Genomic DNA, 24127 nt, shown 5'->3' with positions numbered 1-24127 from the left:
GAAGCTTTATTCCACTGTCTGGAGTCAGTACCAGGAAGGTACCAGCGTGAGAGAAATGATCACAGAGCATACACACACTCCTATGGTTACATGGTTTTGCACCTAAAAATGCTATATTGGTCGTGCTGAATGCAATGCTCTTAATACTCTAATGCAGGATGTACAGGGTGTCCAACTGAAACCTCCCTGACTTCAAGGAACCAGGAGAGAAAAACCACAGTTGATATGATAATGAAAAATGCACCCCTTTGTAGAGCATCTCAAAGAATTTATATTCCCCTTGTCAGAAGTGCGAAGTATCGTCGCCAGAGTACAGCATGGTCGTATGAAGTGAAAATGGCGACTCCACAGCAGCGAGCGCAAGCAATAGTGTGGTTTACAGAAACAAAATCGCCGATTACTGTGCAAATAAATTACCGTCGCGTATGTGAATGTGATCCACCTGATGCAAAAACAATTAAGGAATGGTATTGGAAATTTCTGGCAACAGGAAGTGTTCTGAAACATTCTGGCAGTGCACGTTACGATGTTTCAGAAGAGACACTGGAGGACATCAGACAAACGTTTCTCAGAAGCCCACGTAAGTCAATTCGTCAAGCATCTACGCAACTTGATGTACCTCGATCAATATTGCATCGTGTAGTTCACCAGCGTCTTCGTATGTTTGCTCACAAAGTTCAAAGTCTGTAACATCTGAAGCCGAACGAAAAACCACACCGACAACAATTTGCTGCAGCGTATCCTGGAAAGTTGTTTGTTCTCAGATGGGGCAACTTTTCATCTATCAGGAAGGGTTAATAGGCATAATGTTCGGATTTGGGGTTCGAAAAATCCGCACGTTGTCATTGAACATATTCGTGATAATTGAACATATTCGTGATAGTCCTAAACTAAACGTCTGGTGCGGGCTAATTCACGACAGGGTTGTTGGACCGTTCTTCTTTGCGGAACAAACAGTGAATGGATCAGTATACCTGGACATGTTGGAACAGTTTGTGTACCCTCAGATACAAGACTTGCAACCCAACATCATTTTTCAACCAGATGGATCTCCGCCGCATTGGTCAACGGCTGTTCGCAAGTTCCTGGATAGGAAATTTCCCAACCGTTGGATCGCACGCGGAGGACCCATTGCCTGGCCACCAAGTTCTCCCGACATTACGCCGTTTGATTTCTTCATGTGGAGATTCGCGAAGGACTGTGTGTATGCGACCAAAGTGGACGATATTCCTACGTTGTGACATCGTATCACTAATGCGATCGCAACAATAACAGAGGAAATCTTACAAAGAATGTGGCAAGAAATTTAATGTAGGCTCTATATTCTTCGTGCTACTAATGGTTCACATGTGTGTATTGATGATAAATAAATTCTTTGAGATGCTTTACAATGTGGTACATTTTTCATTGTCGTATCTACTGTGTTGCTTTTTTTTCCTGGGTCTTTGAAATCAGGGAGGTTTGAATGGGGCACACTGTATTTGTCCAACATGGGACAGACAACCACCCTGCAAGTTTCCTACTCCAATCATTACAGTCACAAACTTTAAAATGATAAAACTACCTCCTTCTACAGTACTCTGGTGTTCCAGGATGGCATCGTCATTTGCTGCTTGCAAACCAACTATAACGAAGTTCGGATGCTGCTGTTGTGTCTCTTAGGAAATTAATGGATTTTATACGTCTTTTTAAGTGAGAAATGTATGTATCCTCCATCACATTTCCCTTATCAGCCGTGCTTATAATTAGCAGTAGTATTGGTTTTGACAGATGCTGTTGTGTCTCACTAGGAAATAGAGCGACGAAAAACTGACGTGAATATTTTCGACAGTTGATACACTGAGATACCACCTGCAGCACGAAAACGCACACGAGGGAACAGCACGATCAGTAGTCAAAGGAGATGTAACAGCCTTATTGCTGTTTGCAGTAGCATCACCATAGCTCTGATAACATTCCTCTCGCACAAAGAAGTCCTGGTCTCATGTTAGGTAGTTTTGCTCAAGTGTAGCTCAGGAGTTTGAAATTGTGAAAGGATTCAGACAAGGAGATGGGCTGTCCCCTATCCTGTTCAACTTTGCCCTCGAGAAGATCGTACGCGAGACCTTCCAAGAGAACGAAGGGATTTAAATCGAAGGAAAGAGACTGGCATACTTATCCTATGCAGACGACATCTGTTTACTCTCTAGGTCGGAAGGGGAGATGGAGCAAATGACCAAAGCACTAAAGGAGACCGCCAGCAAATTTTGGCTAAACATAAACGAAGCCAAGACAGAGTACTTCGTTATGACGCGTGGTCACTGTCAGACTGCTGATCGTCTACAATCACTGCAGGTTGGGGACCAGTCCTACAAGAGAGTGCAAGAATTCAAATACCTATGGGCACTTTTCACTGAGAACTCGTCATGTGAAGCAGAGATCAATGCTAAAATACAAGCAGGAAACCGATCTTACCACAGCCTAGCACAACTGCTTCGGTCCAGATATCTCTCCAGACAGTTCAAGATTCGACTGTACGAAACCCTGATCCAGCCTGTTGTTCTATATGGCTGTGAATCATGGAGTATCCGGAAACAGGACCTCCATAAGCTCCTTGTTTTTGAGAGAAAAGTGCTTCGGAAGATCTTCGGTCCAGTTCTGGATGCAGATACAGGGGAATGGAGCATCAGATACAACCAAGAGCTTGAGGAACTATACCAGCAGCCCAACATAGGAGGAACTGTCAAAGCCAAAAGAATGCAGTGGGTCGGCCATGTGACCCGGATAGAGGATCACAGATGGCCTCGGAAGCTCCTGGATTTCACACCTACAGGAAAGAGACCGCCAGGGAGGCCCAAAAAGCGTTGGAGGGATGGACTCCATGAAGATTTAAACCAAGTGTCAATAGATGTGAACGGATGGGGATAGCAGCAATGGATAGAATACAGTGGAGGAGGAAAATGTGTGCGGTCCACTGCGCCTGATCACATAGTAGTAGTAGTAGATTAATATAGCAATTTAGTCATATCGCGACGTCTCTCGAGTACACCCGCATCACACTTTTTTAGGTGATACATGTGACATCAGTCCATTCTCCTACAGTTGGTAGAATGGCTTAAGTATGACACATGCATTGATTCTTCTTCTTAATACTTAAGTAATAACATTATTTGTGAGAACCGGCCGTGATTCGGTAATACTTATATTCGACTGCATGTGTGAGAACACAGTTAGGGATTGGGATACATATGTTCTGCATGTTTTAATATAGCGCCTCTATGTGACACTTACGTCTCCTTTGTTGGGATATGTGTTACTGTTTTAGCTTCGGACACAGACCTCAAAGTCATGGTAGAAAAACAAAGTGGATGGCAGTGTACAAAACTGTAGTGATAACATGCTTGGACGTGTTTCAGCCAAAAGACAATGTATTAAACAGCATATTAAGGAACCTTCTCTTGTGATTGACAGTCTGTTGGATATGATCTTCCTCCAGTACAGTCGACAAAACTTTACGCAGAACTGTGCAAGCGACTTCGAGCACTGGCCACGTGCTCCAATGGAGCAATATGTGTATATGTAATATTCTTGATGTCAACATGCAGACGGTATCTGTTTTTTCGGTACATCGCAAGATAGAGACGTGGTAAAATCTTATAGGAGGTTCTAGTATAAGGAGTAATCCAGAGTAATTACGTCCGAAGATTGCAGTGGCCATTTCATTGGTCCATGATGTCTAATCAACAGCTGCGGAAATTTTCGGTGTTGTGAGTCATGAATGTGTGGTGCAGCATTCTGCTGGAAGATCACATTTGGCTGAAGGGGAAGAAGATGAGGGGCACCAAATTGCTCAAACATGACCGGATAATCTATTCTTATTACTGTTTGTCCGATGAAAAAATGGTCCACCAGTGTTGTCTTTCATCAGTTCACAGCAAACATTCAGCTTTAGCTGTGTCTGACATGTTCAAAAAAAACTGTGCGAGTTTTCCGAATCCTAGATTAGCATTTTGTGCCAATTAACTCTCATACATGTATGGCTGGTTTCTTCACCAGGGAAAACGACACGTGCTAGATATTGAGGCTTTACACGAACAGTCCAACATCGTAATAGCAAATTCATGGTGAAACTGCAAATCTTTTCGTTTCAATACATTCATAATTTGAACCTTGTAAGCATGCAAGGCAAGTCGTTCATCCAGCACCTTGTGAACTGTTGTGCAAGGGATCTTTAGGTCTAGTGATGTTCGGTGAACTGATTGAATAGCCTTCTTTGGATGGTCTCTTTACTATTTCACCAGATGTGCGTTTCCTGCCAGAACATGACTGTTTACACTCCCAGAATCTAGGGACTTGTCATACCAGGCCTCAAAATGTCTTAAGGTCTGGTGGCTACTAGTAAGCTATTTAGGGCACTGGTGCAATTTTGATATCAAATTTATATGCAAATTAATTAAATTTAGGTCAATTAATTACCCCCAACCAGCCCCACCTCCACCCCCAGATGTCATCGTGTTTTTCTCAGCCTGCGTGTGGGTACCAGCCCCCTCTCCACCCCTCCCCCCTCTCCCCCACGTACCCTCTTGGCAGGAATTCCGAATTTCGGCGATAATTCCGAATTTCAGTGGATTTTCTTTGTCCTAGCGCTGTGTTGAAGGGTTAAAAAGGTGGAGGCATTACTTTTCAGTCATCCCTCCTAATTAGAGGTTATGAAGTATGAAATAACATAGGACTTGTGGTGACACCTGCTTTTAAACACTCAGTCGTGACGATAATAATAAAAACAGTCATGATTCAACGAGAATAGATACATCCGATTTCTATTACTTTTATGAGCAAAATCTATCTAGTTTTGAGAGAACTATCTGCATCCAAACTTTCCATACTCTCCCGTTTACTCTCCGGCTCGTAATGATGGATTCATGTTTCGTGACCAGTAATGATCCTGTCTAAGAAGTTGTCCCCTTCGTTACCATAGCGATCCAAATGGTTTTTGCAGATGTCCAAGCGCGTTTGTTTATGCAACTATGAGAGTTCTTTTGAGACCCATCTTGCACAAACTTTATGAAACCCAAGTCTGTTGTGGATGATTTCGTAGGTAGGACCATGACTAATTTGCAGACGATGTGCCACTTCGTCAACAGTTAATCGTGTGTCTAAGAAAATCATTTCAAGTGAACGCTCAATGGTTTCTTCATTTGTGGCGGTAAACGGTCTTCTGGCTCCTGCATCGTGCGTTAACACCTGTGCAACCATTTCGGAATTTTTCAATCCATTCGTAGACACTGTGTTGTGGCAAAACACTGTTCCCGTACTGTACCGAAGGTCTTCTATTAATTGCGGCCCCTGACACGTCTTCCGACCAAAAAAACGGATCACTGAACGTTGCTCTACTTTGGTGAAAATAGACAGTGGAGCAGCCACGATTAACAGCACGGCAGCGATAACGAAACTAACCTAGCAACTTGAAAATTGTAAAGATATAACAACAAATAAACAAAGTATGCGTCATCAACGTAAAACGACAGTACTACTTCAGCGGCGTTTCACTCTTCAAAATCCAAAGAGTTGTTTAGGAGGAATTACACTATTGAGAACTTCGGATTTATCTCTTTTGAAAATGAAACTGATTGCTGTCGAATGCGTAAGTTAGTGCTGTACGAAACTATCACATCGGGCTGGTGGAGTTTTTTTTAATTGAGCGTATGGCATCGTTGGCCGGGAGGCCCCATCCGGGGAAGTTTGGGTGGAGTGTTCCAGCTTGGCGCAGCTAAGTACTTACAAGAGCGAATTGGTGGAGGAAAGTTTAATTTAAATCTGATACTTAATACACTTGGCCACATGTGGTTGGACCGACACACCATCTGGACGGCAAGGACGTGACACCTACTTATGATTCACCATTTTACAAAAGTAACAGTTCTGTTCTTGTTTCTGTCAGAGCCTTGAACCAAAGGTACACGACAAAAGCTGAATGTATTTATAAAGTAGACAACTGAGGCACAAAGATTGTTAAATAATCGATTCACCTCATGAGTTTCATGTCAAGGTACAGATTTACATTGAAAAATTACATCGCAACAGCAAAAAAATATAAATCACAAAAGAATTTGATCGTAAGCACTTCATTAAAATTCCACTTCTATCATCAAGTGTTCGAAATGGCCATCGTCTTCTACAATACATGCAAGGACTTCTGGGACTTACTGAAGGGATTCCTTTGGTAACACTGAACACGCTGCAATAATGCGAGGCCTTAAATCCTCTTCGGTCATCGGAACTTGGGCATAGACTTCATCTTTTAGTTTACCCCAGAGAGAAAAGCCCTGTGGCGTCCAATCAGGCGAACGTGCAGTACAAAAGATAATGTCAGGAAAGTGTCGGATGATTGCTTTCCTAGTCACAAGCGAGTAGGAAGCGGACCACCCTTCCTGCTGGTACGGTGTACATATATGCTTCCTCTATGAGGGTCAGAGACAATTCGGTAAGAAATCGTGCGTATCTTTTACCCGTTAAGCAGGAGTGAGCAACATACAGCCCACGGATCACATGCAGCCCGTTATACCTCTCGTGTGGCCCGTGGGAGAATCTTTGAAGATGATCAGTTGCATATTTCTTGATATAGTTTTATGACTTTTTTGGATAAATCTATTATGATAATAAATCTAGATATGACTTAAAAATTCTTTCACTTAATGACAATGGCAATCTCTGCGCGAGCGAGCTAAAAAAAGATTTACATTATTAACTTATAGTGATGGAAGTGATTGTGACAAGATGGCAGTTCTGTGTTTCTGTCCAGTGGCTAAGTCGTGGGAAAGAATTGCAGTGCTTTTTCGTACTAAGAGAGGAAATACTCGATTTTAAGGAAAACGATCCATAGGACTATCCTGAATTGAAAAATGAAGATTGAATCAATGATTTAAATTTTCTGACTGATATGACGCCTCACTTAAACGAGCTGAATTCAGAACTACAGCGAAAGTCATTATTTTCCATCTTTGACAACAATGCATGCTTTCAAAATGAAACATGCACTCTTCAAAAGCCAGTTCTTGAACGGAAACGTGACTCACTTTCCTACTTGAAAAACAGTTTTTTCAGATTAACATGCTGCGCTAGGAAGAATTTTTCTCGCGAAATCGATAAATTAATTGAAGAATTCGACAAGAGGTTTGCGTTGCCAAAAGAAGAGGATATCATGTTCAAGGTGGTTCAAGACCCTTTTTCTGTAATCCCGGAAGAGATACCTGTGGACTTACAACTAGAGATAATACAGGAACTCACGAGTTCTCCAATTTATAGAACCAAGCACAGAGAACGTGGTCTTCTTGATTTCTATAAAAGCTGGGACAAAAGTAAAACTGATAACCTAAGAGGCGCAGCAATAAAATCATTCAGCATTTTTGGCAGCACACTCATATGCCAACAAACATTTTCTGTTCCGAATTTAACTAGAAGTAATTTCGCTGTTGTTTAACTGACAGACCTTTAGAACACATACCAAAACTCCAACGTCAAATATGACTCGAGGCTCTGAAAAACTTGTAGCTGACGAAGTCTCACATAAAAGCTTTGTTTCAGTTTATCATTTTTTAATACATTTATTGTAAGTAATAGTTTGACATGCTAATAAACTACTGAAACAGTCATTCCTCACTGTCATGAAATGTGTCTTTTAATAAAAATATTTTGTTTATCATGTATCTTTTCGAGAGTTCAAAAATAAATTTTCTGTTTTTCCACCAAGTTTGATATATTTTTTGTTACTGCTAATGTTATGTAGTCTTCATCTATACAGTACAAGTTACTTCTCTGTGACAGTTCAACGAAAATATATAGTAAAATACTAATTAATAATCTGAATAATTATTAACTTATATTAATTTTTAAGATTTTTTTCGGCACAACTGATCAAGAAGTTTGCTGTGACCTGTACTTCGGATTCTAGTTTCGGTTTGGCCCCGGACTACTTTTGAGTTGTACAGCCGTGCTGTTAAGCTTTCTTCCATGAAATAAGGATGTTCATACTCCCATGCTGCTGATGTTCAACATGACTCAGCCAGCACGGGTTCTCTGCATACCAATATTCGATATTTCTTATATTCAGTTTTCCACGATTTGTAAAGGTAGCTTCATCAGCAAAGACAATTGTGACTGAAACTACACACTACACTCGTGTAATATGCTACGGTATTTATTATTTATTTCCCTAACTGATTTTCGGCTGTTATGCCATCATCAAGTACAAAGATATGTATGTGGTGCAGTGAAATTTTTGTAGGATCAAAGATTTTAAACTTATGCATATACAGTGCGTCTATTTCCAAACATGGAGACTGTTAATGTTAGATTTAGGAATAAAACGAGAGAAATTATTTCTGTGAAAATGTGATGTATGATCATTTAACTAAGATAAAATATGTGACACATTAACTAACAATTTATATAACTAGTGACATATGTTCTTAGAAGACAATGATTTGAACAATAAACATCGGTGACGTGTTTCACAGGAGTCGCTGAATCAAATAACCTTGTCCATAACAGGCCATAACTTACCATCAGACAAGTTCCACTTATGAGATTAAGCTTGTAAATGGAGTTGCTGTAATTATACTGTGGTATCATGTACTGGCATAGGTAGTCCATGTTTCCGATGCATACAAAAGGATGCTGAGGACGCAAGTTTGATATACAAGAATTTTGGTGGTCAAAGAGAGTTTGTTGTTTTTCCAAACACGTGTAGAGAGTTTGCCAAAAGTTGTGGCAGCTCTTCCAATGCGAGCATCAATTTCCTTGTCAACAGACATGTTTGATTCTATAATAGACCCAAGACAGCAGAAGTTATCTACGACTTGCAGAGTAGTACCATCTAGTGTGATATTCGGCTTTGTGTTAGCACCCTGAACCACACGTACGGTCTTACTGCTGTTTACACTCATCGAGAATAGGTGGCATGCGTAACTAAATCTTTATACTAGCTCTTGCAGCTCTTCTGCGGAGTTCGCAACAATTGCAGCATCATTAGCATACAGGAGATCACGAGCGACTATCTCGTAGCGCTTTGTCTTACTCTTCAGAAGACTGACATTGAAAAGCCTTCCATCATTCCTAGTAGACAGATGTACTCCAACACTGCAATTCTCGAAAGCCACTTGGAGCAGACCCGAGAGGAAAATACCAAAAAGTGTAGGTGCCAACACACAGCCTTGTCTTACGCCACAGTTCATACTGAATGGTTTAGATGTACTTCTATCGAAGATTACAGAGCCACGCATATCGTCGTGAAAAGATCTTATTAAAGACAGCAAAGTTGGGGGACACCGAATTTTTTTCCAATATGCTGTAGAGTACCTCCCTACTGACGGTGTTAAAGGCTTTGTTGAGGTCAACAAAAGCCACATATAATGGCACTCTGTGTTCGCGCCAAACAAGAACGTCGCCTTAATGCTTTCCACATGCGGTGCCTGAGATCCATTCTCGGAGTAACGTGGAAGGAACGAGTGACCAACGAAGCAGTGCTATCTAAAACTAACTGCAATAGTATTTCAGCTATCTTGAAGCAGAGACGACTCCGCTGGCTGGGACACGTCCAACGTATGGATCCTGACACATTACCACGTGAGGTGATGCTTGGAGAGATCTCTATAGCCAAAAGACCTGTAGGACGTCCTGTATTGAGGTTCAAGCACTCCTGTAAACGAGATATGGGGAGCTTTGGAATCGACACAAACAGATGGGAAGCACGGGCTAGCATGAGATCAAAGTGGCGTGATGATATATAATCTGGAATGTCGAAGCACGATGAAGGCTTGTTAGACAGATTAAGGCAGAAAAAGCTTCGCAATGCTACCACTGCTCCTGCCTCAGCAGCCAGATACACTTGTGAAAGTTGCGGCAAGAGATGCCGTGCTGCCATTGGCTTGACAAGTCATATGAAAAAATGCAACCCATAAACACACAGACACTGCAACAATCATCTACCAAGATGTCGTGGCCAGTATAGATCATGTACTGATATCACCCCATTGGCATGTTAAAGTTGGCATCGTAACTGCAAGTTTCCATCAGGCGTTGACAGCAGTCGTGCATGCCTGCTGGACCACACCATCTCCAGCAGCTCCTTACCACAAGAGCCCTCTGCTACCGCACTACATGACAGACAGCGGCAGCCCCGCAGCCACTGCACTCATAGCGACATCGATACGCAATGCTACGCATACACCACTCTGTCGCACCTCCCACACCGTCGTTCACGCTACAGTTCGGAGAGCCTTATCCTTGTTGCTATTGTATTAGACGGACTTATTTCTTGCTTCATTATTTGTAACGAGTCTTCCTACACTTGGAGAAATACAACTTAATTGTATCTTGTGTTTACTGTGTTAACTTGTTCGCCAGTAATTTCTGCTCCTGCCCAGCTTTCCTACGACGACACTCGCCGTACCACTATGTAGCCCACGTACGCAAAATAATTTTTTTTAATATTTCGAGAGAAATTATAGCAACTACAATAAAGAAAAAGAAATGGGGCATCGAGTAAGTGGGGTAATTTACAATGTAGCCTGGGTGGGATTATGAGTTGTATTCGCAGTTAAAAGTATCTGTATCTGGTTAATCAGTACTAACCTTAGGCAGATGGACATATGTTTCTTAATTTCCATTATTTCAAAGTAGTTCATCGTCCTTTCTTTATGGGTGTGATGTAATACTTCACCTTGCACATTGTAACTATCGCCTCCTTTATTCAGGTGGTCTGCAAAAGTAGAGTCTCCTTTTCTAAGTTTCCGACTTCTGTGGAGTCCATTCGTCGCCACTTCTAAGTGCAGATATTACTCTTAATCACATCCAGGCATGTCGTAAATTACCTCTCTTACCCAAATGCCCCATTTTTCATTTATTTCAGTTACTATAATTTTTCTTGTCCTGTTAAAACTGTTACTTCGTGTAAACACAGCTCTTTATTCCACTACTATATGTCATCTGTTTGCAGTTTAGGACCTGTTAAAGACAAGATTATTTTGTTCAGTCACTCCCTTGGAACACGAAACCAATGTTTATTGTCCAATTTATTTTCTTCTAAGGACGACTGTAGTTACTTTTTTGTATAGTTCATTACTTAATATATCACATATTTTATCTTAGTTAAATAATTGTACATCGCATTTTCACAGAAATAATTCCTCTCATTTTATTCCCAAATCTAACATTAACAATTTTCATTTGGACACAAATATACTCTGTAGATGCACTAGTTCAATATCTTTGGCCGTACAAAAATTTCAATACACCACATATTTATCTTTGTACCTGATGATGGTGTTAATAGCCGAAACACGGTCTGTGAAATAATTAATAAATATTGTCGAATATTGCCCCAGTGTTGCGCGAGTTTTCATTTCCAATGCGCGAAATGTTCTAGCAAGAATCGACGGAACTGTCAGTCAATGTAAAGATATTATCTGAAGAAAGAACCTACTGTCCTGATATCGCATCAGAACCGAGAGAATAAATTCCATGTGTCTTCAGAAGTCTCCTGGAAGGAAGGAAGGAAGGAAGAAAAGGAGACTAGAGTTAAAACGGCCCGTCGACATCGAGGTCATACAGACGCAGCAAAAGCTCGAGATACTGCAATTGGCCGTGCCCTTTCAAAGGAAAAATCTCTGCATTTATCTGGAGCGATTTCGGGAAATAACAGATAACCTAAACCTGCATGGCCGGAGGCTGATTTAAATCGTCATACTCCAGTGTGTTGTGACGACTGCGTCACGTCTCTCGGAAAATCTGCTGCAGAAGTGACACATTTCGCGGAAGGTAGCTGTTTGCGTGCAAAACGCGAACAATGTTGGCCTGACTTATTCCGTACGCACTCGCAGTTACTTTGGAACCTTGCCCTCTATTGCTTACTGTTGCTATTTGGCAACAAACCGAAAACTCACGTGTCATGTTGAAGAAATCACTCGAATATGAATGATGATGCCGTCTGGCAAAACACACAGTATCGTTGCATCGAGCTATATTGTCTTTAGCAAATTTTTTCTGGCACTTAAAACACATATAATACGATTTTTAAATTATGGAGAATGATGCTTATGATAGCACAGATTATGTTGCAGCGTCTCTGTAACTTAATGGTTAATAATCTCTATAGAAAAGGCAAAGTCCCGACTAACTCACCGACTCACCGTCGTCCAGTCCAAAGCACTAAAGATACAAACTTAAAATTTACAGAGGCGTTGTTTAAAAGGGATTTTTCGGTATTCCATCCCACAGTAGGTGAAATAGGGGATGAGGGATTTTTTGAAAATATGCCGCATTAAGGCAATTTCAAGCTAGACCTCCCAAAATTGGTATATGGTTTCTTTGTCAGAAATAAAGAAATATGTGTTTCAGTATTTTTGGAAATTTAATCGCTATGGGTGTGGAATAGTGGATGAAAGATTTTTTTTTCAAAATATGTCATTATTGAACAATTACTAAAGTATTTTTAAGGCTACATCTATGAACACTGTTATTTGGCTTCATGGCTACAATAAAAAATACGTGTTTCGTTGTTTTTGAAAATTCAGGGTTTACGATAGGTGATGTGATGTTTTATGAAAATATTTCATCATGAAAGCACTTTTTAGATTAAATATATGAAGATCTGAAGTTGACTTCTCAGTTAGAAATAAAAATTACGCATTTCACTGTTTTTTGGGAATTAAACCCCTATGGGGGTGAAATACGGGGTGAGAAAATATTTCACTAGGCAAACATTTTTTAAGCTAAAGCTACGAAAATTTGTATTTGGCTTCTGTGCTAGAAATAAAAATACGCATGCCACTGTTTTTGAAAATTCAACCCGAAAGGAGACGAAACAGAGGATGAAAACTTTTAAGAAAATATTTCGTTACATTAAATAAAATTAAAGCTAAATCTATAAAAACTGTTATTTCAGTTCTCGATTAGATAAAAGGAAATATCTATTAGGGGATGAAAATGTCTATGGACACTCCATAAGAACTCAAAAGGCATCATTAACGAAGTTTGGACTCCAGCTACCAAATTCGCTTCTTGAGCAGAAGTATCTTCGGAAAATACGCTGGTTCTATGGCCTTAATTCGCGTGAAGAGTTTAGAAGGTGTTGCAGTTTGTGAACAAAATAAAAACTCGATTAAAGGAAAATGAAGGTTCCCCTATGGCAATGAACCTAAAAAACTGAATAAATCAAAGTGTCTATATATAGCCTCTTACTTAGTACTTTGCGTTCCAGACACTACGCCAGATACTTTTTTCATTGAAATTGGTTCAATAAGAAAAAAAGTTATGCAACAGAGAATTAAATGTGGGTTATGAGCAACATCTCCCGAAGCAGCTGTTTCGTTCGCTCCGCTTGGGGGTTTGTTTCTTCCCTCTGCGCAGTATACAAGTGTCCTCCCATGAATATTTTTTGCACAATCTCTGAATCACCATTCTTGGTGGACACCGTCTGTCGGAATACCTTCGTAAGTACAACTGAGCTATTCTCTTCGCATTCCTTCTGTATTATGCGCAAAGAAACACCTTATCTAGTGTAACTCGGTTTGTGAGACATTTATTTTCCACACTCATCGGCTCACGGGCACTATTAATCGTATTTTGAAGAGTGCAACGCCGTTAAATTCGTTTCTTTTAGGACTACGATTCAAGCAGCAGAAATTATTATCGTTACATTTGAAAAAAAACGAAGGTGATACCGACGAAACGAAATTTTAGATCGTTTATTGTGGACTTTTTCACAACTTATCTGAGTGAAAACTGAGTAAGCATGCCTTAAACAGTTTCGGAAGTACTAGAGGAAAAACATCTGAGCTGTATCATCCTGCATACGCAAGCTATTAGAAACGGGAAACTTGTAACGGGCGTTGAAGCAACGTAACTCCAGAACGGACTCGCATGGTATGTCCGCATCTGAGACTGGAAAATCAGTTGGGACATGATTGGTCTGTCTTTGTTTCAGGAATACATCCGTTTGGAAAAGGATTCTGGCTTGACCAAACACAATTTGCTTCTTTTTTTCCAAAAGGAATAAAAGGGTGAATCGTTTAATACTCGTTATGTGATGAGTATCTCTACAAAGTTTGGTAAATATCGGGCTTTTGTTCATGGTGTCACACTTTCCATTACCATATTTTAGTAAAGTGTTCTCCGCGAGTCGAAGTGGCCATGATCCCTCCACCCAGGCGCCTTGGATCCACATCTCTGTCGCAGAAAGCCAGTTCACGGCACAGACACACGTTATGTTTCCGAGTTTACTCCATTCATCCGACACGAGTTCAACTGAACGATAATCTAACTTAAGATATAAACGGAGTAAAGGACGTCGCTACTGCACCTTCTACTTTCAAAGAAGTTAGAAACACAACCTCCGGTATGGTCTAGTGGAGCCGGCCGCGATGGTCTCGCGGTTCTAGGCGCGCAGTCCGGAACCGTGTGACTTCTACGGTCACAGGTTCGAATCCTGCTTCGGGCATGGATGTGTGTGATGTCCTTAGGTTAGTTAGGTTTAAGTAGTTCTAAGTTCTAGGGGACTAATGACCACAGTAGTTGAGTCCCATAGTGCTCAGAGCCATTTGAACCATTTTTTTTTTTTTTTGCCTTGGATCCACATCTCTGTCGCAGAAAGCCAGTTCACGGCACAGACACACGTTATGTTTCCGAGTTTACTCCATTCATCCGACACGAGTTCAACTGAACGATAATCTAACTTAAGATATAAACGGAGTAAAGGACGTCGCTACTGCACCTTCTACTTTCAAAGAAGTTAGAAACACAACCTCCGGTATGGTCTAGTGGAGCCGGCCGCGATGGTCTCGCGGTTCTAGGCGCGCAGTCCGGAACCGTGTGACTTCTACGGTCACAGGTTCGAATCCTGCTTCGGGCATGGATGTGTGTGATGTCCTTAGGTTAGTTAGGTTTAAGTAGTTCTAAGTTCTAGGGGACTGATGACCACAGCAGTTGAGTCCCATAGTGCTCAGAGCCATTTGAACCATTTTTTAATAATAGCCGGCACGGTAGCTCAGCGTGTTCGGTCAGAGGATTAGCTGCCCTCTGTCACAGACGAACATAAACGGCTGTCTTACGACGTCCGCCCCGAGCAGATGCAACGAACGAAAGTGAAAACAATGAGATTTTTTTTTTTAAAAAAAAAGGAGTGGCCAGGATACCTGGCTCACACCCAGGAGGCTCGGGTTCGATTCCCGGTACCGGAAAATATTTTTAAGCAATTGCTGCTACACATTTACGTAAACATTATTAAAACGAGATTTCAAAGTCTTTCACAGTAGATACTGGCAAATTATAGCACAAATACTCTTATCGACTGCCGTATGCACTAAACGTGAACATACTCAGTCTGACAAATCCCCGGTAATAATCGGCAAAGCGCCATACACTGCGCAAGCAGAACGCTATCCGTTATCCATTGTTGCGAAAACAATGGACAGAGCGTTGCAAAATCGACCAATTCGGTACGAAGAACACCATCCGCAATTAAGGTGGTATTTTCAAACTATCAATGGTGCAGTGGGGAATAAAATAAAAAAAACACGTGCTCTTTAAAATCCCAAACGTATATAATAATAATAATAATAATAATAACAATAATAATAATATCTTGGGTTGTCGGGTGTTCTGCCAAATATCAGCGTCGTACTTGCACGATACTTCGGTGGCATAACTCGTTAACTCCATCAGGTGCGACCGGAGACTCAGATGTCATTAGATCGCCGGGAAAGCCTCAAGAATTACAACAACAACAATAATAACAATAATAATAATGTTGTTGTTGTAGTCTTCAGTCCTGAGACTGGTTTGATGCAACTCTCCATGCTACTCTATCCTGTGCAAGCTTCATCATCTCCCATTACCTACTGCAACCAACATCCTTCTGAATCTGCTTAGTGTATTCATCTCTTAGTCTCCCTCTACGATTTTTACCCTCCACGCTGCCCTCCAATACTAAACTGGTGATCCCTTCATGCCTCAGAACATGTCCTACCAACCGATCCCTTCTTCTACTCAAGTTGTGCCACAAACTTCTCTTCTCCCCAATTCTATTCAATACTTCCTCATTACTTATGTGATCTACCCATCTAATCTTCAGCATTCTTCTGTAGCACCACATTTCGAAAGCTTCTATTCTCTTCTTGTCCAAACTATTTATCGTCCATGTTTCACTTCCATACATGGCTACACTCCATACAAATACTTTCAGAAATGGCTTCCTGACACTTAAATCTATACTCGATGTTAACAAATTTCTCTTCTTCAGAAACGCTTTCCTTGCCATTGCCAGACTACATTTGATATCCTCTCTACTTCGACCATCATCAGTTATTTTGCTCCCCAAATAGCAGAACTTCTTTACTACTTTAAGTGTCTCATTTCCTAATCTAATTCCCTCAGCATAACGCGACTTAATTCGACTACATTCCATTATCCTTGTTTTGCTTTTGTTGACGTTCATCTTATATCCTCCATTCAAATGCTCTTCCAACTCCTTTGCTTTCTCTGACAGAATTACAATGTCATCGGCGAACCTTAAAGTTTTTATTTCTTCTCCATGGATTTTAATACCTACTCCGAATTTTTCTTTTGTTTCCTTTACTGCCTGCTCAATATACAGATTGAATAACATCGGGGAGAGGCTACAACCCTGTCTCACTCCCTTCCCAACCACTGCTTCACTTTCATACCCCTCGACTCTTACAACTGCCACCTGCTTTCTGTACAAATTGTAAATAGCCTTTCGCTCTCTGTATTTTACCCCTGTCACCTTTAGAATTTGAAAGGGAGTATTCCAATCAACATTGTCAAAAGCTTTCTCTAAGTCTACAAATGCTAGGAACGTAGGTTTGTCTTTCCTTAATCTTCCTTCTAAAATAAGTCGTAGGGTCAATATTGCCTCACCAATATTTCTGCGGAATCCAAACTGATCTTCCCCAAGGTCGGCTTCTGCTAGTTTTTCCATTCGTCTGTAAAGAATTCGTCTTAGTATTTTGCAGCCGTGACTTATTAAACTGATAGTTCGGTAATTTTCACATCTGACAACACCTGCTTTCCTTGGGACTGGAATTATTATATTCTTCTTGAAGTCTGAGGGTATTTCGCCTGTCTCATCCATCTTGCTCACCAGATGATAGAGTTTTGTCAGGACTGGCTCTCCCAAGGTTGTCAGTAGTTGTAATTGAATGTTGTCTACTCCGGCTGCCTTGTTTCGACTCAGGTATTTCAGTGCCCTGTCAAACTCTTCACGAAGTATCGTATCTCCCCTCAGGACGCGCGCTAGCAGCGCATGTCGGGTGTTTGGAGCGTCAACTTCGCGTCTCAATATCTCTGGATGTAATGGGAATATTGCGATGCAATCAACGCCATTGTGTATGTGCTTTGTCATGCTATGGATTGCTGAAGAAAAAATATAGGAGTCAATTTAAAAAAAATATGCTTTCGTTTTAGAATGTTTCCAAGTATGTACATTCATGGGCCCCAGCGCTACATTGACACCGGTGAAAGTCGTTTTCCAATAGCTGTTATTGTTGCAGAGATATTTTGGGTGGACAAGATAGCTGGGACATCCTGTACACTCCTTCCACCTTTCCGCTTTCCCTTCTTTGGTTAGAACTGTGTTTCCATCTGAGCTCCTAATATTCATACATCATACAAGTGGTCCTCGTTTCTCCAAAGGTCTGTTTAATTTTCCTGTAGGCAGTACCTATCTTACCCCAAGTGAGATAAGCCTCTACATCCTTACATTTGTCCTCTAGCCATCCCTGCTTAGCCATTTTGCACTTCCTGTCGATGTCATTTTTGAGACGTTTGTATTCCTTTTTGCCTGCTTCATTTACTGCATTTTTATATTTTCTCCTTTCATCAATTAAATTCAATATTCTTATGTTACCCATGGATTTCTACTAGCCCTCGTCTTTTTACCTACTTGATCCTCTGCTGCTTCAGTACTTCATCCCTCAGAGCTACCCATTCTTCTTCTACTGTATTTCTTTCCCCCATTCCTGTCAATTGTTCCCTTATGCTCTCCCTGAAATAATAATAATAATAATAGTGATGATGATAATCATAATAAGGAAATCACCATACGAGAGGAAAATGATATCACCAGCAAAAATGATAATTTACCACCAATTAATTGGAGACTAACAAAAACATAACCTCAAATCTCCGCCATTAACGAAAAATGTAATCGTACAACAGCGCATCGTTTCGTGTGCAAATAAATCTGTGGCATATGAAGCACCCGCTAAAGAGACTTAACATCAGCCAGCAGAGACAATCTTGAGATGCACTGCAATCGCTGTCTCCAGCGTCCATTATTTGTCAATTATGTCTACAAAAGAAGCGCGAATAATTCCACATGCCAAAATATTTTATAGGGGAAGCGGAATTAGGATTGTGGCAGCTGTTTCCCCATTTCTCTGTAAGTTTTATAAAGAGAAGCATATTCGCCTTTTTTCCCCTCTGACTCGAGCATTTTTCCGGTGGTTATGGACTGTGAGCACATATCGAACCATCTCCTGTGTTGACAGGAACAACAACTGTTTTATCTTTTATTTTTTTACATATCCATAATGACTTCAAATGGCACGCGACAGACAGTGAAGGATACACAGTTTGTGAATAAAAGTACGCCAACCGCCTGAATTTCGGTTATTTACTCCGTTTATGTATTTCGGTACGAAAACTCCATTTTCAGGATTTCTAAGTTGTATTTGAGGTTTTCCCTCATGGGCTGGCGAAGCAGTCGCACCCGAGGGAGCTTACGGTGCTGCAGAAACGGGGACGACGAATGAGCGCCCATGAAACAATACTATGGCGCCATAAAATCTCTATTACGTAACGGCCAACCAGGTTCAAGGTGCGTAGTCCCAGTTGCACGTTGCCTATTTAACGGCTTCCAGGGGCAATAGAAATTTAATTATCAGTATTTCTAAAATGGTGTCATGATATACTCATTAAGAGGTATAATCTTATGTTTAACACGACAGTATGTAACAGTGTAAACATTTTCAGGCAGCGTAACTCATGGCTTTCAGGCAGCGTAACTCATGGCGCGCAAATAATCCAGAATATAATAAATGAAAAGCACCAGTTTGTTTTTGTTCTACAATATTACTTTTATTGTTAACCGGTTTTCGTCTTACAAGGCCATCTTCAGAAATTTGCTGAGTATTATCACCAAAGAAGTTACAATGTTAGAAAAACAACATTGGAAAAGAAGTAACACGTCTAGAACATATCCAGAATATATTTATCTCTCATCTGAAAATGATAGCACTTACAGACTTCCAAAAAAGTTGACACGTAATTTCAAACCTTGTCTAATTTTTTCTCGCTGACCCCCCCCCCCCCCCACCCTGCGCCACCCCAAAAAGATGAAAGAAAAAAAGCTTATCTCTTTAATAAATTTTCGTCGTTCATCCTGTGAAACTTCATCATAAGGCATGAAGTTTTAATTTATTACTTCTTTAGTACTACATGTATTCGCAACACATTTTGTAGACAGTTTCTTCGTACACCACTAAGGTACATGTAAAATTATGCCACTGTACGACACATAGTTCAAGAAATATGACTTTATAAACACTGAAATGCGTAAAAAACTAGCTTTTGCTTAAAAGGTCAAGTATTTGTCACATTAACTCGTTTGGACAGTAATCAGACGTTCGAAACTGTTTGATTCTTTCTGGGTGGTGGGTTTACTGGTACCTGCATATTGCGGATAATCTGGTTCACTGTCAGCCCAAGGTGAAATTCCTCTCTGTTAGGCGAAACACCCTCAGACTTCAACAATAAAATAATAATTCCAATTCCAAAGAAAGCAGTTGCTGACAGGTGTGAAAATTATCGAACTACAAGTTTAATCAGTCATGACTCTAAAATACTGACGCAAATTCTTACGGAAGAATGGAGAAAATTGTAGTAGCCGACCTCGCCTAAAATCAGATTGGATTTCGCAGAAATGTAGGAACACTTGAGGCAACACTGACCTACGACCTACCTCAGAATACAATGAAAGACAAGCCTACGTTTATAGCATTTATTGACTTGGAGAAAGCTTTTAGCGAGGTTGACTGGAATACTCTTTTTGATATCCTGTAGGCAGCAGGGGTAAAATACAGGGAGTGTAAGGCTGTTTACAATTCGTGCAGTAACCAGACGACGGTTCTAAAAATCCAACGGGCAGAAAAGGGAAGCAATGGCTATCGCCAGTGTTATTCAGTCTTTATAGTTGGCATGCATTAAAGGAAACAAAAGAAAAATTTGGAAAACGAATTAAAGTTCAGGGAGTAGAAATAAAAACTTTGAGGTTTGCCGATGATATCGTAATTCTGTCAGAGGCAACAAAGGTCTTGGAAGAGCAATTGAACAGTATGGACAATGTCTTGGAAGGAGGATATAAATGAACATCAGCAAAAGCAAAACAAGATGATGGAATATTCTCGAATTACATCTGGTGATGCTGAGTGATTTAGATCAGGAAACGAGACATTTAACGTAGTAGAAGAGAAATAACTCATTGTGGAGGAAGAAGAGTAGATATGAAATGTAGACTAGCAATGAGAAGAGAAGTGTTTCTGGAGAAGAGAAATTCGTTAACATCGAATATAGAATTAAGCGTTAAGAAGTATTTTCTGAAAGGTATTTGTCTCGAATGTAGTTGTGTATGAAGGTGAAACGTGGATGACAAACGAAGAAAAAATTGTAGCTTTTGAAGTGTGGTGCTACAGAAGAATTCTGGAAATTAGATGGGTAGATCGTTCAACCAATGAGAAGATACTAAATAGGATTGGGACGAAAAGAAATTTGCGGCATAACTTGAATAACAGAAGGGATCGGCTGAATGGACACATTCTGTGACATCAAGGAATACTGGAAGGATGTATAGAGGGTAAAAATTGTAGTGCGAGATCAACAGATGAACACAGTAAGCAGGTTCAAAAGGATGTAGCTTCCATTAGTTATTGAGAGATGAAGAGTCTTGCAGAAGATGGAGAAGCGTGGAGAGCTGCATTAAACCAGTCTTCGAAATGGGGACCATAAAAGCAACAACAAAAACTAATGAAAGACTAGCAAAGTAGAGCTTAAGAACTCCACCATCTGCGAGCAATGCAGTCGACTGGACAGCACAGAACACTGTTTTCTGTTCAAAGAGACTCGTGATGTTATGTCTTATCCCTACTAAACGATCACTCATGTGAACGAAACCAGCCTGGATTACAACACATTCGCCTTGTTCAGTGTTGCACTAGCCCAAAAATGGTAACGTGTACACTGCAGTGTGCAAAAAGTATCCAAAAGTGAGCAGAAAGCATGTAGACAGTCTGCGTATTAAAATAAAGGTCCACATCTTTTTAGTATGTTAAATACGGTTAATTATCACTTCCTGTACATCTGAAGCCGAAGGAAAAGCCTTTCCATTACGTGTACAACATATACGTACTTACAAAGAGATAGTTTCCGTAATAAAAGCAATCACCTTACTTTTCAAGTACGTCTACTCTCAATGTTGACTTACGCCAAGACAATTAACCCTTTAAGCTTTAACTACAATGTTTGTGTCTGTATTTCAAGACGCACCTCGAAAAAAAGTCTCTAGTAAGTAAACGTTGTAAGGCAAGAAGTTCATGTCTCAAAATAAGTATATTAGCACGATTTGCCACCGCGTGTGGTAACAAACAGCATATTTTTATTTAAATGGGAGAAATGAGAAGTTTAATACTCGTAGATTTATGTTAAAGACATTAACAACAAAATCATGCCTATCAATACCCGTATACAGAAGTGTGTATACAAATGAAGCTGACAAACGTAAAACCACGATCAGTCATACGCTGTAAAATAAGACAGCAAGAAATAGCTGAATCGATGTTTTGTGTCCAACGTTAGAACGTACTACTCTGTTTTTGGAGAAAAAAAAGTTTCGTTAGGCGGTATTGGAGTATGTTTAGCATGTTGATTATTACTAACACAGGGTTCCTTAACATAAAATTTCACTGATGTTTCATCAACACTATTGTCATTGTAAAGTGGACAGCATATCTTACGGGAATAGACAACGCTTACAAAAGACACGTGTCACATCACTACAACTCATCGTACAAATGATCCTTCGTCCGGCCAGAGTGGCTGAGCGGTTATAGGCGCTACAGCCTGGAACCGCGCGAACGCTACGGTCGCAGGTTCGAATCTTGCCTCGGGCATGGATGTGTGTGATGTCCTTAGGTTAGTTAGGTTTAAGTAGTTCTAAGTTCTAGGGGACTGATGACCACAGCAGTTAAGTCCCATAGTGCTCAGAGCCATTTGAACCATGATCCTTCGAATATGAAAGCATCTACCAGGTGGATGACGCAGAACCCGTCTTAGAGTCGATAAATACGCAGAAATTCTCAAAAATACAATATATTCTTACATACCGACCCCACAAACAACAGGAGCACGGAAACATCAGAAAAAAAGAGACGTCAATGATCAATCAGAATCGAACTACGGATATGCGCCTGTTAATGGGCGAGGCACTAATTAAAGCGAAAGACTGAAATGGAACGCCTCGGTAACACCTTTCTCCTTCTGACATGACAGTAAGGACCTCACAAAAATTCTGCTATGCTGATGACGAGGCAGCAGTCACCTAACAAACCATCTAGATAAAAGACAAAACTCAGCAGACCTGAAACAGCTGCATGAATAATATCAGAAGAGGAGTCTGTGTTTAAATCCATCCAAAACAGATAGCGGCTTATTCCACTTTAGTAAACATGTCACACACAAATTTTTCAATTTTTCATTTTACATAAACCAATATATCATAACAATTATCCAAAATACTTTACTTCACAGGTAACCATTCGACAACACATAAAACACAGTCCTAGGTAGTACGAGGGCTAAGCCGAAAGTTTTTAGCAGCCCCCGTAAACCGTAAGGCAGAGGACAATGGGGTTGTTTTCATTCGAAAGAGCGATGTTTCTCGAACTTGAGACGTCGCCACGCAACCTCTGGCTAGCGGTGATCCCCCCACAGCGCGGTAAGAAAGCACAGGCAGTGCTGAGTCAGAGACGGTGCAGGATGGAGCTGTCGCGCCGAGACTTTCGCGCCATGATTTTTTACTATTATAAAAAGGGTTTAAGTGCCGAAGAATGCCATTCTTCTTTGCTGCGTGATTTGGTGAAGCTTCCCCTTCTAGGACCACAGTTGGAAATTTGTTTCGCGAGTTTTCGAGGGGTCGGCAGTCAATTGAAGATGAACCTCGTCCAGGTCGGCTAACAACAGCTGTGACTCCCTAAAAACATTGATGCTGTAAGGAAAATGGTCAAAGAAGATCCACATCTTACATTTTGCGACATTGAAGGGACCCTAAATATTGGATCAACAGCAGCACCGACCATCGTTCATAGTCACTTAGGCCTTATTAAGAGATGTGCCCGTTGGCTGCTACATTCCCTGACAGAATGCCAAAAGGAGGTGAGAGTGGGCTGGTGTCGTTTCTTGCTCGAAAAGTTCAATGGAGGGAAGTCCCAAGACACCTACAATATTGTCGCAGGTGATGCAACGTGGGTCTACCATTATGACCCTGAAACGAAAGACAGTCTTCTGTGTGGTGCTTTCCAGGGGAGGAACAACCCACGAAAGTTCGACGAAGTCGGAGCTCTGGAAAAAAGATGGTGGCAACTTTTTTTCACGAAGATCAGGCATCTCACCTCTGTGACCTCGGACACACGTCGTACAGTCAATGCTGACTGGTACGTGAATGACTGTCTTCCAAAAGTCACCACCACATGGGAGTCACAGCATCCAAAGTCCAAGAGTGGACACCTTCTGCTGCATCACGACAATGCACAGGCCTGCCAGAACGATGGACTTTCTGGAGAAGGAAAAAGTGCGAGTGTTACCCAGGGTGTATACGGGGACAAGGAAAAAAAAATTCCCGATTATTCCCGGATATCTCCAGTATATCCCGTTTAAAAAATATGCTTTTCCCGGGCGAAAATACACTTTTTCTGTGCTAAGTGACAGTAGGTTTTTCGTAGATTTTCCCTCGGAACTGTAAAACTTATCAATCCTTTGAATGGTTAACGTTTTATACAATCGCGTAGAACTTCCCGGAGAA

At 40.8% G+C, this 24127-nt stretch overlaps 2 protein-coding genes across 3 annotated transcripts in view; both read right to left on the bottom strand.

The window, feature by feature from the left end:
* Nucleotides 1-24127, bottom strand: part of LOC126292139 (uncharacterized) — a 670252-nt gene that overhangs the window by 477161 nt on the left and 168964 nt on the right. The window lies entirely within an intron of this gene.
* LOC126292140 (uncharacterized) overlaps nt 1-24127 on the bottom strand; it is a 383319-nt gene that overhangs the window by 339314 nt on the left and 19878 nt on the right. The window lies entirely within an intron of this gene.

Source organism: Schistocerca gregaria, chromosome 9, assembly GCF_023897955.1.
Source record: "Schistocerca gregaria isolate iqSchGreg1 chromosome 9, iqSchGreg1.2, whole genome shotgun sequence".
In the NCBI taxonomy this organism is placed as follows: domain Eukaryota; kingdom Metazoa; phylum Arthropoda; class Insecta; order Orthoptera; family Acrididae; genus Schistocerca; species Schistocerca gregaria.
The sequence above is the reverse complement of the archived record's forward strand: the minus strand, read 5'-3'. Positions and strand labels throughout refer to the sequence as shown.